This window comes from Xiphophorus hellerii, chromosome 23 (genome assembly GCF_003331165.1).
Source record: "Xiphophorus hellerii strain 12219 chromosome 23, Xiphophorus_hellerii-4.1, whole genome shotgun sequence".
In the NCBI taxonomy this organism is placed as follows: Eukaryota; Metazoa; Chordata; class Actinopteri; order Cyprinodontiformes; family Poeciliidae; genus Xiphophorus; species Xiphophorus hellerii.
The window spans coordinates 13927696-13943140 of NC_045694.1; the positions used below are offsets into that span (position 1 = coordinate 13927696).

General features: G+C 37.8%; 2 protein-coding genes across 5 annotated transcripts in view; one reads left to right on the forward strand and one right to left on the reverse strand.

Moving 5' to 3' along the window:
- The window catches only part of flrt1b (fibronectin leucine rich transmembrane protein 1b), a 54786-nt gene extending 52272 nt beyond the window's left edge, over positions 1-2514 (reverse strand). The window contains exon 1 of one of the 2 annotated variants that reach the window (XM_032554726.1): positions 2188-2514. The gene's annotated coding sequence lies outside the window, so the exon portion shown is untranslated. The remainder of the gene's footprint in view (positions 1-2187) is intronic. The other variant, XM_032554724.1, reaches the window with a different exon arrangement.
- Positions 1-15445, forward strand: part of macrod1 (mono-ADP ribosylhydrolase 1) — a 181108-nt gene that overhangs the window by 79975 nt on the left and 85688 nt on the right. The window lies entirely within an intron of this gene.

Below are 15445 nucleotides of genomic sequence, written 5' to 3' on the forward strand. Positions count from 1 at the left end.
ATGTTTTTCCTTCGATTTTGTGTGAAGTACTTTGGATTGCCAAGTGGGTGAACGGTGCCATTTAACCAAAATTGCTTTTCCATCATTTAACTAGGTCAACTCGTTCTAAAGTCTGGATTTTAGAAATATTTTCAACAAAATATTGATTGAGTTCACGTTTTATTTATTTTTGCCAATTAGTGCAGTTAGCATGGCTAATATTCAGAAAACAGTAGTTTCCCTGTGTAGTTATTTTCAGAATCCTTACCTTATCTCTGAAATTCAAACATTTCCAAATAAACCATCTTACGTAACACATTACATGAGAATAAAACAGAAAAACTTTGCTGTCCTTTGTTCAGCCTTCCTGTTAGGTGCTGAAATTCTTGGTCTCTTTTGCTCTCTAATGCCTTGGATGAACCACAAACATTTCTTCATATGTAGAAAAAATATGTTTTGCTTTCAAAAAGCTTCACTTCATCAATACAGAATATAAATCTACTAATCCAATTTCTTCTTCCAGTGGCATTTTCACAACCTGCCTGGTTTCACTTAAGCATCACTTTTTGTGATAGAAAAAGACTGAATTGTGCAAAAAATTTTTTTTTACATATTTCTCCCAATATTTTCGGTGTACTTGACATAAGTCAAATTTCCGAGCCTGTCACATCTATCTGCCAGTTAATGACCTCATTTACGTTCAAAGGTTTAACTAATTTGATTCTGGCATCACGTTACTGGAAGTCTGTTTATCTCCAGCATTTAAAAAGCCTTTAAACTGCCACCAGCTGTTGCTGGAACAAGTAAAGAAGATTTATGAGGAAAAAAATCAAAGTGAAAACACCTTTACACCTCGGCTACTTTTCTTCCTCATGAATGCTCATTTGCATACATTTGAATTCTAGTCAGCCTCTTCCCCGAGCTGTTGGAGACCTTGGCTCCTGTTGCTCTTTGCTTTGCTAATTTCCAGGCAGTCTGGTGGTTACTGCAAGCCTGGTCGTGTGAATGTATCGAAATTAATTTCAACACACTGGAAAAGAAATAATCAGATCACATCTAGTGCAGCGTGATTGTCTCCGGTTATATTCCGGTTCACTTCAGTCTTTGGGATCCACCGTTATCATCAAACCAGTCTGCATGCGTGCACCTGTGTGTTCATCAGGTGTGAATGAGGCTGCAGGAAGCTTGAAAGCACATTCATATTCACTAAGATTCTGGAGCTGCTTTTGCCAAGGGGGCTGAGAGAAACCAATAAAGGGCTGTAAACACAGGTGCAGAAGAGAGAACTGCAATAAGATGAATTTCCTCCAAGTGGATTTTTCTTTTTCTTTTTTTTTTTTTACCTCAGTCATTGTATTTCTTTTTTGATCTGTCAGCTTGTTTGTTTCTTTAGGCTGTATATGTATTTCATTTGTTTTAAGTTCTTTCCCTTTGAAAGTTGGTTTTTGTTTTAATTAATGGGCTGTCCTCTGCTTTTAAAAAGTAATTTCTTATCTAATCGCTCTGTAATCAATCTCTTTCGTCAGGTAGAGCCTTTGCACTATTAGTTCATTTATCCTATAAGTAGCTTTGTCCTTTTTGACATGAGGACAGCGGCAAATTGATTCAGATTCTCGAGTGGACCAAATGAATGATGGCTAGAAATTAAATGACTGAAAGAGGTGTAATGGTGGTTAGGACAAGTGGGCAGAGGATGGAGAGGGGAGCTTGAGAGGGAGGAATACACAAACAGGTTGCTCTGTGGGCCTGGGGGAATTGCAGGGGCTGGTGGTGGGGTGGGGGGCGGGGGGGGTGGGCTCCGAGAGCGAGGAGAAGGGAAGAAAAATAAGATGGAGCGACGGAGAAAGCACAGACGGAAGACTGGTTCAACACAGCTGAATGTAAAGTAGATTGTAGCCCGTTTCCGTCATCAACATCATTACTCCTGTCTCCCAACATAATCCACTGAGAGAAGCACACACACACACACCCATACACCCACCCACACGCACCCCCATACACACGCGCATGCAGGTGAATAAACACTAGTTTTTAGGCTGTGCCAAAACCAGCTGAGAGCTCATATCTTATCTGGGTTTGCTCTCATAGCCAACTTCTCCTCCTCTATCTGCCCAGGTTTTCAGCATTCAGCTCCTGCTCTTCCACTGATCCATCAATCTGCTCCCCTTCTCCAACGGGTCCGTCTCACCCTTTAGTTTCATCACTTACCTCCTTAAAAAGACGACGCGCACTCCATCCTCTTGTTTTTCTCTACGTTTCCGGCAGATTTAGTCCCGCATCTCTCTCTTCTCCAACATCAAGTCTCTTTCACTTCGTCTCTGCCTCTAACACTCACTCACTCAACCTCCATCACCCCTCCCTTTCGGAGCCCTTCCTCCGTCCCCCGACACCTCGCTCTCTCCTCCTCCTCCGTGTCAACTTACCATCCCTCCTTCCATCTCGCCCCTTTTTTCTCTCTGGATGTAGTTGTATAACTTATCACCCTGATCTCCTTCCCCACTCGATAATTGGTGTATGTCAGCAGCAGATGCAAGCCTGCTTTATTTAGCGGCTCAGTATTAGCTATTCCAATTAGTCATCTAATACCAGTAAGAAGAAGAAACTGTTGGCCTCCACGTACCGGAGCGCCGTGGGAGAAGATGTTTGCCGTGCACCAACAACGGCGGCCGGCTTCTTCCTCTGCGCGCAACCGGGCAGAGGGTGCTTGTGGGTATTAACAGATGGCGAAACACTTTCCCTTGAGTATCGGCATTATTCTGCCTCTCTCTAATTAACTAGGTTTCAGTAACAAACCTTCGGCTTCACTGTCCCCATGGTTACCCAAACACTGAACCGTGGCTGGCTGCATTTGTATGTGCGTGTACATGTGCGACTGCAGGGAAGCGCTGTGTTTGGGCACACACATCTTAGTGTTTGCGCCCTCCCGTGTGTGTGGGGCTTCGTCTCTGTCCCTGCGTGATTGTGCATGCACATGGAGTATCTTAGTTGCTTTGATGCCTTTGTTTCCCCACAGGGCTCTGAGGCTGGTTCTGTCTCAAGCACCTATGTATCTGCGCAGAGAGCAGCAGCATTAAATAGGATCATTGCACATTTATCAAAGGTCTATTGTACCCTGCAGGAGACAATCTTAATAATTTTATAATCCTATGAATAATGATTGTAAGGGGGACTTAATTATAATGGTTTTTATGACAGGAAATGTAAAGGTAGAACATGGAGTTAGTTCACCTTCTATGAGGCAGGATGTTGGGAAAGCTTTTTTAACCTCCTAGGCAGTCAACTATGGATATGATTATGTACCCAGTACTAGTACACCAAAGGACAGCAAAGCGTTCAATTCAACATTAAGAGCGTGATCCGTTTTACATCACACTGAGGTAAAGTGGAAAGAGCATTAGGAAGGGAACTTGGGTGATTTTTCAACTTACACTCTTCTTACTCTTGGATTTGAGCTGAAAGTATGATAATGCACTGGCATGCTTGTGAGTTTACCTAAAATTGAATGAGAGCACCATGGTTGGCTTTCACCAAACAACTGCAATGTAATAGCAAAAGTCACTCATGTGTGACAGAGTAAAACGGCTCATATTTGCAACAGACAGGCTCAGATTTTTATGGAGTGTTTGACGATATGAAAAGAATCTGTGCATGAATACATTTTTTCCCCTGTTTCACCTCCTCCTGTCTCAGTTCAGTCACCCCTTGAAGTGCCTGTCCAATTTGCACTTAACACTAGCTACAAATACAGTGTACATGCAATTGTCATGGGATAGGTGTCTTAATTATTTTTGGCATTCTGAATCTTCATTTGAGCTGTTCTTTTTGCCATTGTAGTATTATAATACAACATACAACTTAAGGGAATATTCTTCAATCTCCACAGGGTCCAAAATATACACATTAGCCCAATTATATATGTACAAAAACTCAGTTAACAACTGCACTAATACAAGCTAGATGTTGCCACCAAGAAATAAGTGCATAATTGGTTCTGTGATGGAGCTTATATCAGTGTAGGTCTGTTTTAAGGCCACTTTAAAGACGTTTCTTAAAATTTGCTGTCTTTAAAATTGTTTATGTTATTCACAGCCCATCTGGAGTCGTGCGTTGCAAATTAGTGAAGGATGCAAATGTCAGTGTTGAGTATTTGCTTGTACTTAACACTTGCTCCCATTCAAATAAACAATAAAAAATAAAATCTGGCTCAATCTTTGACCACTGTTCTCAGTTGTTTTGGTTGACCTCATTTGAATTCATTGGTATCATTTGATTAGTTGATGAAGTCTTGCTTGATTCAAAACCAGTGTTGATGTGTGTTTGGGACCATTGTCCTGTTGGAACAACCATTTGTCAAAGTCTCTAACCCATAGCAATGGTCTTCCCCCATCAATTGACCCACTTTGTGGGACAGCATGATGCTACCACTACTGTACTTGACAGTTGCTTAAAATCTTATCAGGTTTTAGGTATTAGAAAATAGTATCACAGTAGAACCCCAGTATTTATGGAGGCTACAAACCCCATCCATCCATGAATATTTGAAATCCATGAGTCTTTGCACCTCTAAAAACACCTGCACTGCCTACAAACACCAAATATACCTGAATATGCTTAAATATGCGTAGTAGAAACCATATTAGCATTACCTCTGAAACCGATATCTACAGTCTTCGTTATCTCCACTTTTAGGATTGAGCCAATCACCGCCCAGAGAAAGGAGTGATGCTTCTGGATCGATGCTTTAAAACTGCAGCCAATATTGTCAGCTAATATTATACCTAGGGATTTCAGCTTCTTAAGCTGCTTTTCTGTTGAATATTTCACGTGCTATACGAAAAAAATTTGTGGATAGATTAATTTTCTTTGAATAATTTGGGGTTATGTTCCAGAAGAAAAATCCACAAATAGGTGAATTTGAGAATACATGGATAGTTGGAGGTTCACTGTCTTTTGGTTAAATATTGCAACAGCAATAAGTGATAAACACATTTTTTAATTCCTCTCCATCTCATGTCATTACTCAGATTCCAGCGCTCTTTTTGACCTTTAACATTTAGGACACCATCATTTCTGCCAGGTGTGGGCTTCTACTGCATCCTATTTAAAAATCCAATCAATGAGCCACTGCTGCTCCATGGTGATGTTTTGTTTCGCAGCCCAATGTCCAAAAAACGTGGAAGTTGCTTTTCATGGTTTATTTTTCCAGTTTCTGAAGCAATAAATAAAAGATTAAACCATAGGGCCAACTCCAGTGCATGCTGGTCCTGCACCAGTCCCTTTACTTATAGGAAACAAAGATTAAATAAAATAAAATAAAAATATTAACCTACAAGTAAACCTTGTAAATAACCTAAAGTATAAAGTAAACTAAGAATAAATTTAAACAATTCAAAGAAATAAATATAAAGAATAAATAGTTCCAACAATAATATTGAAATAGTAATTTGTTGATATATTGTCCATTATTTAAAACCCCCACCTTGATCACTAACAAGCTCAAAGTTGTTTAAACATTTTTGTGATTGTACTGCATGAGTTTGATTTTGCTTGTTTAATTTCAAACATGTGTATTAGAGAAAATCCTGCTGCACTGAATACTGTAAATGAAAGACTCGCATGCAAACATGCATTCATCAGTGTGAACATTTCCTCCCCCACAACAACCTCTGGGTTCTGGCTTTCATTTCCTGGTCTTGATTCATCATCCAGAGCTAAGGATCAGCAGGTTCTTTTGTATGCTCCAACATGCACGAAGTGAACGTTTGGTGTTGCGTGTGGGGAAGTAGAGGGCAAAGTGTCAGCCTGATCCACAGGTGCTCATTTCCATCTGCACTTTGATTCATACAGGAAACTTTTCGTTAAGACATGCATGCGCACACTTTTCTAAATCTCATTATTCTTTTTAGAACATGATATTCTGAGCTTGTTAGTGAAAATGTCTTAAAACTGTTTTTAAAAAAGCAAAAGAAACCACCTTGACCCTTATTTTTAACGCTGTAATGGTGCTATCACACCTACAGTGGTAATGGAAGTGACTCATCTTTCTTTTTTTTTTTATTCATTCAAGTTAAAATATTAATTATTTTTTAGACTTTCAATCTGACTAAAATTCTCTTGTTTTTGTTCGGTTAGCATGACCAAACTTTTTCTAGTTGCTACATGACACAATAATCCAGAAGTTTGCACACATTTTTTCTTGTACACATTTTTCTTGTATTTAGTAACACTGCCTTTTTAGTTGTGTAATTTGGGTCAAGCATTTTGTGTATCACCTAACAAAAGTCTCACAATAGTTTGCAGGAAATTTGTCCTTTTCCTCCTGAACTGGAGTGACGGAGTGAGAATATCTTGAGATGTTGATTCAATATTTCCACATGTTGTTTGTTCCTCCACTCCCGTACTTAAAAGCTGGCATGGTGTTCAAGCTTCTCCCTTTTCCGTCCAAATATAACAATGGTCGTTATGTCCGAACACAGGACATCCCTCCAAATGTTAACGTCTTTGTCCCTGAGTGCCCAGTCTGGCATTTTTATGTTGCTACTGAAATAATGGCTTCTTCCACTTTGATTGGCCTTTTAGTTTCACTGAGGAAACTAATTCTCTGCTTTAATCTTCAGCTAACATCTTCACAAGGTCCATTGCTTTTTTCCAAAGGTTGATGCCCACATTTGGCACCAAAACACATCCATCTCTGGCGCACAGAACCCGTCTCGCAGCAGAACAGCATGATGTTTGGATATTCCAGATCTGTTTGTACTTCATGATTGAAAAAGAAATAAAGATTGCACCTATAGGCATCTAGAAAATAGATCTTCAAATGAACCCGATCTTTGATTTTATTTAGATTTTTCTATGATTTCAGACATTAAGCAGCAGTTTGAGGCTTTGGCTTAAAACTACATACATGGTTGCATCTCAGTTTAACTTAGAAAATCACAAGTTTACAAACACATTAAGGCAATTAATACTGCTTTTATAGCAGAAGGGAAAACTTAGGATTATAAGAAAATGGCCGCTTATCAATTAATCATTAGTCGATTAAGATCAGTAAACTTTAAATTAATTAATTAATTAATTAATTCAAAACCATTCATTTGCATCCCTACTTTACTACTTTGACTGCTCCCTTCAATACCATTACATTTTTAGAAATGTCTCTGGCCAAGAAGTGGAAAAAAGGCCTGAATTTTCCTTTAAGAGTTCAGCAAGCTTCAGACTAAGTAGGTCATACTTGGTTCTGTCCAGCCATATCTGAAGGCAGCAGTGTTTACAGCAGTCACAGCCTCCCTATGGTGTCGTCAGGCGGCTTTCTTGATGTCAGTCCAAGAACTCAGTCTTATTTTGTAAGTCTTTGTTGTGTTTATTCCTAGAGCACAAAGTGTGCCACTCCTTGCTCCTTCCTCCAACCATGTAAGATTTGACGCTGTAAAAAAAGACAAAATAACACGACTTATTGTTAAATCTATGTAAAAGTGCACTATGAAGTGGTTGTGTCTGTTTAAGTGTATGTAGCTTCATTTCTAAGAAGATGTTTCTAATCATGACACCATTTGCTTTTATCAGCGGCCCTGAAGAGCAGACAAAACATTTCAGAGTAAAATATCACCCATCAAATTTTCTTTTCAGGTCTTTGAGAAATTAAAAGGATTCCTTCACGAGAACCTTGGAAAATCTTAGAAAATCAGTCACAAAACCTGCCATATTTATATATTAGCCTTTGTACTAAAAGAATATCTGTCCCTTTATGGGCCTTCTGAACTCTTAATGAGATGGAGGATAATATAAGTTGAACTTACATTCACTGTAATTGCCAGGGCACAGAGCACAAAGTAGGGGAAAAAACACATTCCCACATTGTGAGAGAGCCGCTGCTCTCATTTAATACCAGTCACAGAATAATTCAGTCTGAGTGACTGTACTGCAGCGATATTAGACACAAAAAAGAAATCTCATTTCTCGTCTCTGGGTGTGCTTTCTCTCCACATGTGGAAAGAGAGATTTTATGAGCTGTGAAATTGGAAATTTGTTCAAAACTTGATAAAGCCTGTCGATTATCGACATCAATTTAAGTAAAACGGAAAGTATGATAATGTCCAAACCGATATACGATCAGTATTTTGTTTAATAGATATTTGCAGACAGATTTGTTGGTATCTCTGGTGAAGACATGTAATAAATCTGAAAATAAATGTGACGTTTTACACAAAAAGCATCTTCTCACACAGAGAATTTTAGAGAAATCTAGCCTTTAATTTGAGGACATTTATTCAGTTGAGTAAAAAAAAAAAATAGAAACACTTCTCTTGAGAAATTAGTATTTTAAGAAAATCACTAGTGGCAAATTTAATGGCTCCCCTGTTGTCAATACTTTGCAAATCCCAGTTTTGCAAAGATGATAGCGATTGGTTTTCTCTTATCACTGGTAGAGAGTATAGAGAGCAAGGGATTTCTGAACATGCCACCTTGTACAGTGTCTATTAATAATCCAGATGTATGAGCCGTCTTATGGTCTTATGCTCTTCTCTATTCAGATCACCCCACACGGTTTCTGTAGGATTTGGCTCTTGGAAATAAGCTCGTTTTAGTCTGGTTAAGCGTTTCTGTCTTGATCTGAGTGTCTCCTTTGGTCTTGATGACGGACCTAAGCACCCATTTTCAGTTTGCTGGCAGAAAGCATCAGCTTTTTGTTGGAAATGTCTTGGTATTTCTGAATGTCAATGATGCCATGGACTCCATCAATGTTCCCTAAGACCTTTGGTAGAGAAACAGGCTCATAGTATCACATTTCTTCATTGGGCATGATGCATTTTTCATGGAAAATAAAGTTTTTTAAACAATACATCACCCTAAAACCAAATTCACACTCTTACATTCCTGCCTTTCAAGAGGACGTGGTGCCTTTGGTAAATAACTCTTGAGCATCATTCTTTAAGCATTTAAACCTGCACTATTCATGCTACGATCATCAGCAAAGCTCATAACTGCGATTTAGGTATTGCAGCAATGATTCTCTCACCTCAGGGTGCTGCATGCTTGAAACTGAAAATCTAACTGACAGCATTTTTCTTCTTGCATGTAGCTAAGAACATAAAAAATACTTTCATTTGACTCATTCCTAAAAGTGCTCACATTTTCCTCACATCTACTTTAAGGACCTAATTAAAATATTTACGGCTTACAACATATTTTAAGTTGTATAAAAATAGTAGTTTAAATAAACAAATTTTACAGTGGTATGTATTACACATTCAGTGCTGTAAAAATATACAGATTCCTTCTGCTTTTTTGTCACTTAAATACTTTAGCTGATAGCCACATTTTTATATCATAAAAACATAACCTGATTAAATACAAAAAGCAGTTTTCAAATGATAGCTTACATTTTCTCAAAAAAAGAACATGATCGCAATTTGAAGCAGTAATTGCCCCTTAAACTTAATGACGTATTGCAAAACCTATTTTTTCCACATCGTAACCATTTAGAGCATGAATGGTTTATTTTGGGTCGTACCACAACATTTCAGTTAAATCTAGGTCCTGACTTTGACTGGGCCACCTGAATTGAACTGAAGCAGTAAAGCAGCCCGTCTTCCCGCTTCCACCAACTTTCTCTAAATCTGGATGTAACATTGTGTTTCTGTGATCTTAAAGCCTTCTTTATTTTGCTGTACACGTTTTGTTTAATTTATTGATTACTGATTTGACAGTAATCAGGCCTGAGTGTGGTTGGTTTATTTTAACTCAGCTTTAAAAAATAAACAAAAAAAAGAAGATTTAACAAGTTTGGTAATTACTTTTCAGATAAGGCCAGGTTGGTTTGTGTGATTAGTGAACTCATTTGTATTTACTCTGGTTACTTTTGTCTGATTTTTAAAATTGCCTTGATTATCTGAAACGCTTACGTGTGCTTAAAAAAACAAAAACAAAAGAAATCTGCAAGGGAGTGAATACTTTTTCAGATTATTGCAACAAGAATCTACATGTTCAGCTCAGTGCTCTACAGTTTTATTGCTGTGAAGGTTTTCTTCTTGTATTTTGGCTCCTTTAATAGATTGTTGCTGTTCAAACAGACATGAAAGGTGGCGAAGGGAGTCAGGAAATGACATGCATCACAGACCCAGCTGCCCAGGTGTGAAACTGGGACTCAGCTGTCAAAGGTGTTTTCATCCAAGTGGTCTAAACTCTCAGCCTCTCATCATATTGGTTGCCTTGCAGCATATACTTATGGAGGTTTTGATTTTTTTTTGCCTTTATCTGCATCTCTTTCATGAACTTATTTTTATTCAGCAGCTTTGCAGTCCTGCGTTTTATCTCTGCACTAAATGTTACATACCTTTATTTAGTATTTATTCCCAGGCTATAAAACAGCAAGAGTTTCATTAATCTCAGCAGTCACAGCTCTGATCTGGGGATGACTTTTGACCTTAAATAACCCAGTTCCAAATGCAAGTCAGAAAACCAGTAGGATTTACTAATTATTGCGCTCAGTGACCAGTTTATTACCAATATAAGCCAACAACAATGCATTTCTCAGTTCTTAATACATTGAACCAGTCTAGCATTTTGGTTTCTGTGTATCAGATTAGCTGAAATCCAAACCTTAGAGTAACAAAAATTGGAAATAACCAGCACACCAAAAATACACAAACGTTTTAATACGGTAAAAAAAAAAAACACCTTTCGCTACATACCTGTGTCAGCTTGTTACAGATCTGACAATGTGTCTATATGCAGATTAAAACGCTTCTAAGCCAATCAGAGTCAAGCTAGGCAGTTAGCCCCAAAAAAGAGACATCTGTGATAAACCAGTGATAAGCAGTGAAAACAATAATATACAAGATTCTATAAAAATTTAAGCTCATATAAATACATAAAGTCACTAAAGTCAAAGAAAACAGTTCAGCACCAGCTCCTCATTAAGTCCTTTAGGGTTTACTATCTGTAAAGAATGGATCCAAAATGCTTCCCTTTATAGCAAGAGCTTTAGCGTAGATATGCAAGTACATACCTCATTACTGCAGCTTTCATCACGTTTTAAATGTGTGGTTGCCAAATTAGTTTATGAGGTCAGGGTTAGCAAGAAACTTGTGACTTTTCTATTCAGAAATGTTGCACCTAGGAGAGGGCCTGATAATTTTCCCAACTTAGAAGTTGAAAAGTCCAGTAAATCTGCTGTGGAAATGCCAAAATCCTTTCACCTAAGAAAAACTAGCTTCTTAATTACCTCAGACAGCAGTGTTAAACGCCCATATTTAAAAGCAGAAATAAATAAAGTAATGAGAAAACATAATCTCCTCGACTGTCAGTACTGATCGGGCAAATTAAGTATATTCTCGCTCCATGCTTCCATAGGAGGAAAGAAGAGGCCAGTTGCTACTAATTAAATATCATCGGTGTAAGCATTTCTGTAAAATCAGGACATTTGACAATCGTACATGTTTCAAACCAAACCAAACACAACAAATCAGCGCAAACACTTCATACCCATTCGGTTGTGGATGGACCAAAGTATTCCAGAGTCAAATATGAGTCCATCTGTCAGTGAAGTTTGGCCAAAACTTGATATTATATGTTTAGACATTACCAAGATCCCAAAACTCACAGTAAATCAACAGCAGAGTGCCTGAAAAGATATAAAGATGTCGTCGTGGGAACTGAAGAAAAGCAGTGCAGAAATGATTGTCTGAAAAACTCAATGAACTCAAACACTGCTGCAAAGCAAAATGGGCCAGAAAACATCCACTACCTGGTGAGAGACAGAAAATGAGTACCTTAGGTTATTGCCTCTGTAGGTGTACTTCGTTTTCCTAATGCTCTACATTACATCTGGGTTCCTCATGAGCCAAATGATCTCGTTAAACAATTTCCCTGTAGAAATTTAATTAAGTTAAAATACCTGTTATGGTTGTATAATAGTGTTTAACACCTGGGACAGTGCAGCATAGTGTTATTCTTGCTCAGATATAACCTTGACTTTGGTGTAATGTTTGGTAAATATAATGTTGACTTTGATTGCAAACACAACACAGTGATGATGCTCAGCTCACAAATTCACATTTCTGATTGTAAAATCTGTAATTATCCTTTTCAGCTGTAAAGTAATGCATTTTTATTCTTTCTAGCTAGCAACTCTAGTTGTACAACATTATTGCTGCATATTTCAAACAAGTATTGAGATTTTTATCTTCTGTAGATGAAACGTCAGGCTGTAGCCCACATTAAGAATTAAAATAAGTTTTAAGGCAGAAAACAAGTTATTTACTGGTAATGAGGCAGCACAGTTTGATGTTTGAATAATCTTCAGACACGTGTAGATTTAGCTCCTCTTCCTCCCGCCTTAAAACCAAGTTTCCTGATACAACACACAGTCTCAGCTGGCTCAGTGCCTGCTGGCAAGTGGTATCTAAAATGAGGGATGTCCCCTGTGTTTTCTGACACATCTCTCTAACCGCCTCTCACAGTGAGATTATGTGCTTATCAGATTATGCTAACATGGTCACATCAGTGAGGATGTGATGCAAAAACACCAGGAACCACCCCCAGAAAAACGTGATTTTATGAGTTTTTAGTTAGGTTTGAGTTAACTGAAGGCACTGCAGATGTCCCTGGGCTACTGTTGCTGACTCCACACGTTTTTTGGTTATGCGTGTGAGAAAACACTTGGGTATCGCATATGTTGAAAGCAGCCACAGCCAGGCTTATCACCCTGCCAGCAGTTTACACTTTTAAAGCTGTGCAGTGACATGATACAAGTAGGGAAGGGTAATGATTGGAGACACGCTGGCCAGCTAAGCTACAAGCATTAATTCAGTCTGTTAAACAAGCTCATTATGTTATTATGTTCAAGCTGCAGTCACCTTTTTGTTATTTGTAAGAAAGACTGTGTTAAGAGGGACTTCCATGACTAAAAGGAAAATCAAGCCATTTTGTCTCTTTTTCTTCCCACTGAATTGTTTGTAATTCTTAGGACTGGAGACTCAGCATGAGTTTATTCATTAGCTTCGTGGGCAGTGGAGTTAGCTTCTAATAATGTGCTGTGCCTCTCTGTTCTTGATAAAATGTAGAACCTGCTGGTTCTTATTCTCCCTATCAAATCAGGGTGGCGGCACCAGAAATGGCACATGTATAAAATTAACTCGGCGACATGCTATAAACTGGTGCTACAGAGAGCTGTGAAAGAGATTGGAGCGATGAGCGCTAATCCTGATGAGAAATCCTGAAACACGTTACAGACCTGTGATGATGTGGAGAAACATGAGATTCAGTTGTATAAATCTGGTGCAAAAGCTTCACATTTTTTCTTCCTGAATGTAAAAGTTTGGACTAATTTTATATTTTTGGATATTATACACAAAGGATTAGTTGGGTTTGGCACTAGAGATGAAGAAAATAATTGCATTTATGTAGAGCTGCAGTTTATGAAATTATAGTTACCATCTCAATACCAATGCTGGGAGTAAGATAGCTTGGATAAAACATTTGGAAGACTATTACAATTTGTTCTATATATTAAAACAATTTTTGACAACTTAACAAGGACTCAATCTAATTGTCAGATTAGACCAAAATTTGACTTTTTGGCTTATAAGAAAAATGCTACTAGTGACAGAAAACTGAATCTGTTCTCCTTAAACACATCATCCCCAAGGTAGTGGGAGAGATGCTCTTGATTTCATTATGTTTTTAGTGTACATTGACAATAAAGTAATTCATTCAGCTAAATATGGGGCAGCTCTGGAAGTAAACCAGTTAGGAGTTGCAAAAGACCGAAACACTTGTAGGTAGGTCAGGTGATAAACATCCAACCAGAGCAGCAATGGACAGCTTCAGATCAAAGACGTTTCCATCCAGTCTGACTGAACTTAAACATATTTTAACATTGTCTCACTTTATTGTCTAGATGTACAAAGCTGGTAGAGACAAACATAAGGGTGGAACAACACACTACTTTGCATTGATTTATCAGATAAAATTAAAATAAAAATCACTGAAGTTTGTAGTTCTGTGACAAATTTTTAAAAAATCAAGTCAAGCTGTTGTCATTTTAAAAAAATACAAGGGCTTGAGTGGTTAATATAAAAATTCCTTAACAGTGTATAAAACTTAAATTTCCTATAATTTTCTGAACTATCATTCTGTAAGCTGAAACTAGCAGTTATTGATTTATCGCTCAATAGAGCAAACATTGGACTGTGGTATCAAAACACAGGTAACACAGGAACATTTCAGGATGAAGGTGTAAACATAAACTAACCTGAACACATTAAAGGTCCAAGTTCATTAAACCATCAAGAACAAATAAGTCTGAACCAGATGTATGTTCTTTCATATAAAATAAGAAAACATGCTGACATGATTAATTAAGAGCTGCATCTTCCTCTTTTCAACTCTGTGACCAGCTGCACATATTTTCTGGTACATTCTGTAACAAACCAAATCAATAGGGCAGCATCAGCCAAGGCAACATGACGCATGTACTATCTGTCTGTCGGTAACAAGGACTGTGCCGTGTAAAGCTCGCTCATGACTATGCATCCTTGGGTCATGTTAATGTTTCCAGCATGGCAGCATGAGCCTCTTCCCCTCTTTCCTTTCATTTTAGAATAAATACTAAAAATCAAACTGAGGTTTCATTGTTGAGCTTCTGCCATCAGATGCATCATTTCAGGAATATTTTTCCAAATACTGTTAATCATTAAACAAAAAAAGTGCCCACAAATGATCTTATTATGATTATTTTTAGCAGCTTTCTTTGACCAATAATACAGAAAATTAAAGCGAAAAGGTGTTGCTGCTGTCAAATACAGTACCTTGACAGGATTTTAAACCACCTCTAATTTGTTTCTAATTTGTTTTTGAAAGACCACAAAATGACCCCCGCTTTTGTTTCTGTCCAGTCCTAATATTTGACCATTAGAGTACATTATTTGTGGTTAATAAGGTGCAAAAGAGATACTTTTGAATGACCTTAATGTTGCTAAAACACAAAACGTCTCAATTTTAAGCAGAGTAAGTTTTAGGTCTTTATTTGGGTTCAACTGAACAAGAACAAAATGTGTCTAAAGGTTTAATCTGCATTTCGTTCATTGATAGGTTTGTTTGTCCCTGAGTTTTGTTGCCTTGTTGTACATAAATGATTCATTAAATGACACATTAAAATTTTAACTCAATTAATCACATTTTTTTGTTTTTACATTTGGGCGTTTCTGGTACACCTGTAAGTCTGACACACAACCATCCACAAACAGCAATGGACAATAAAACCACTTATCCTGTCCCACTAACTTCTGCATCAAAAGTTGATCTGATGTGATGCTGGAATCACTTTTGTTTTGTGTAACTTGTGCAAACAGGGGTTAGCTTATCACCAAAGCTATTCAACCCTAAAATGCAAAACATGCTGCAAGCAGGCACAGTTGCCCCAAACTCTGTCATTTATTCAACAATTTAGCAGCAAAAAGGGGTT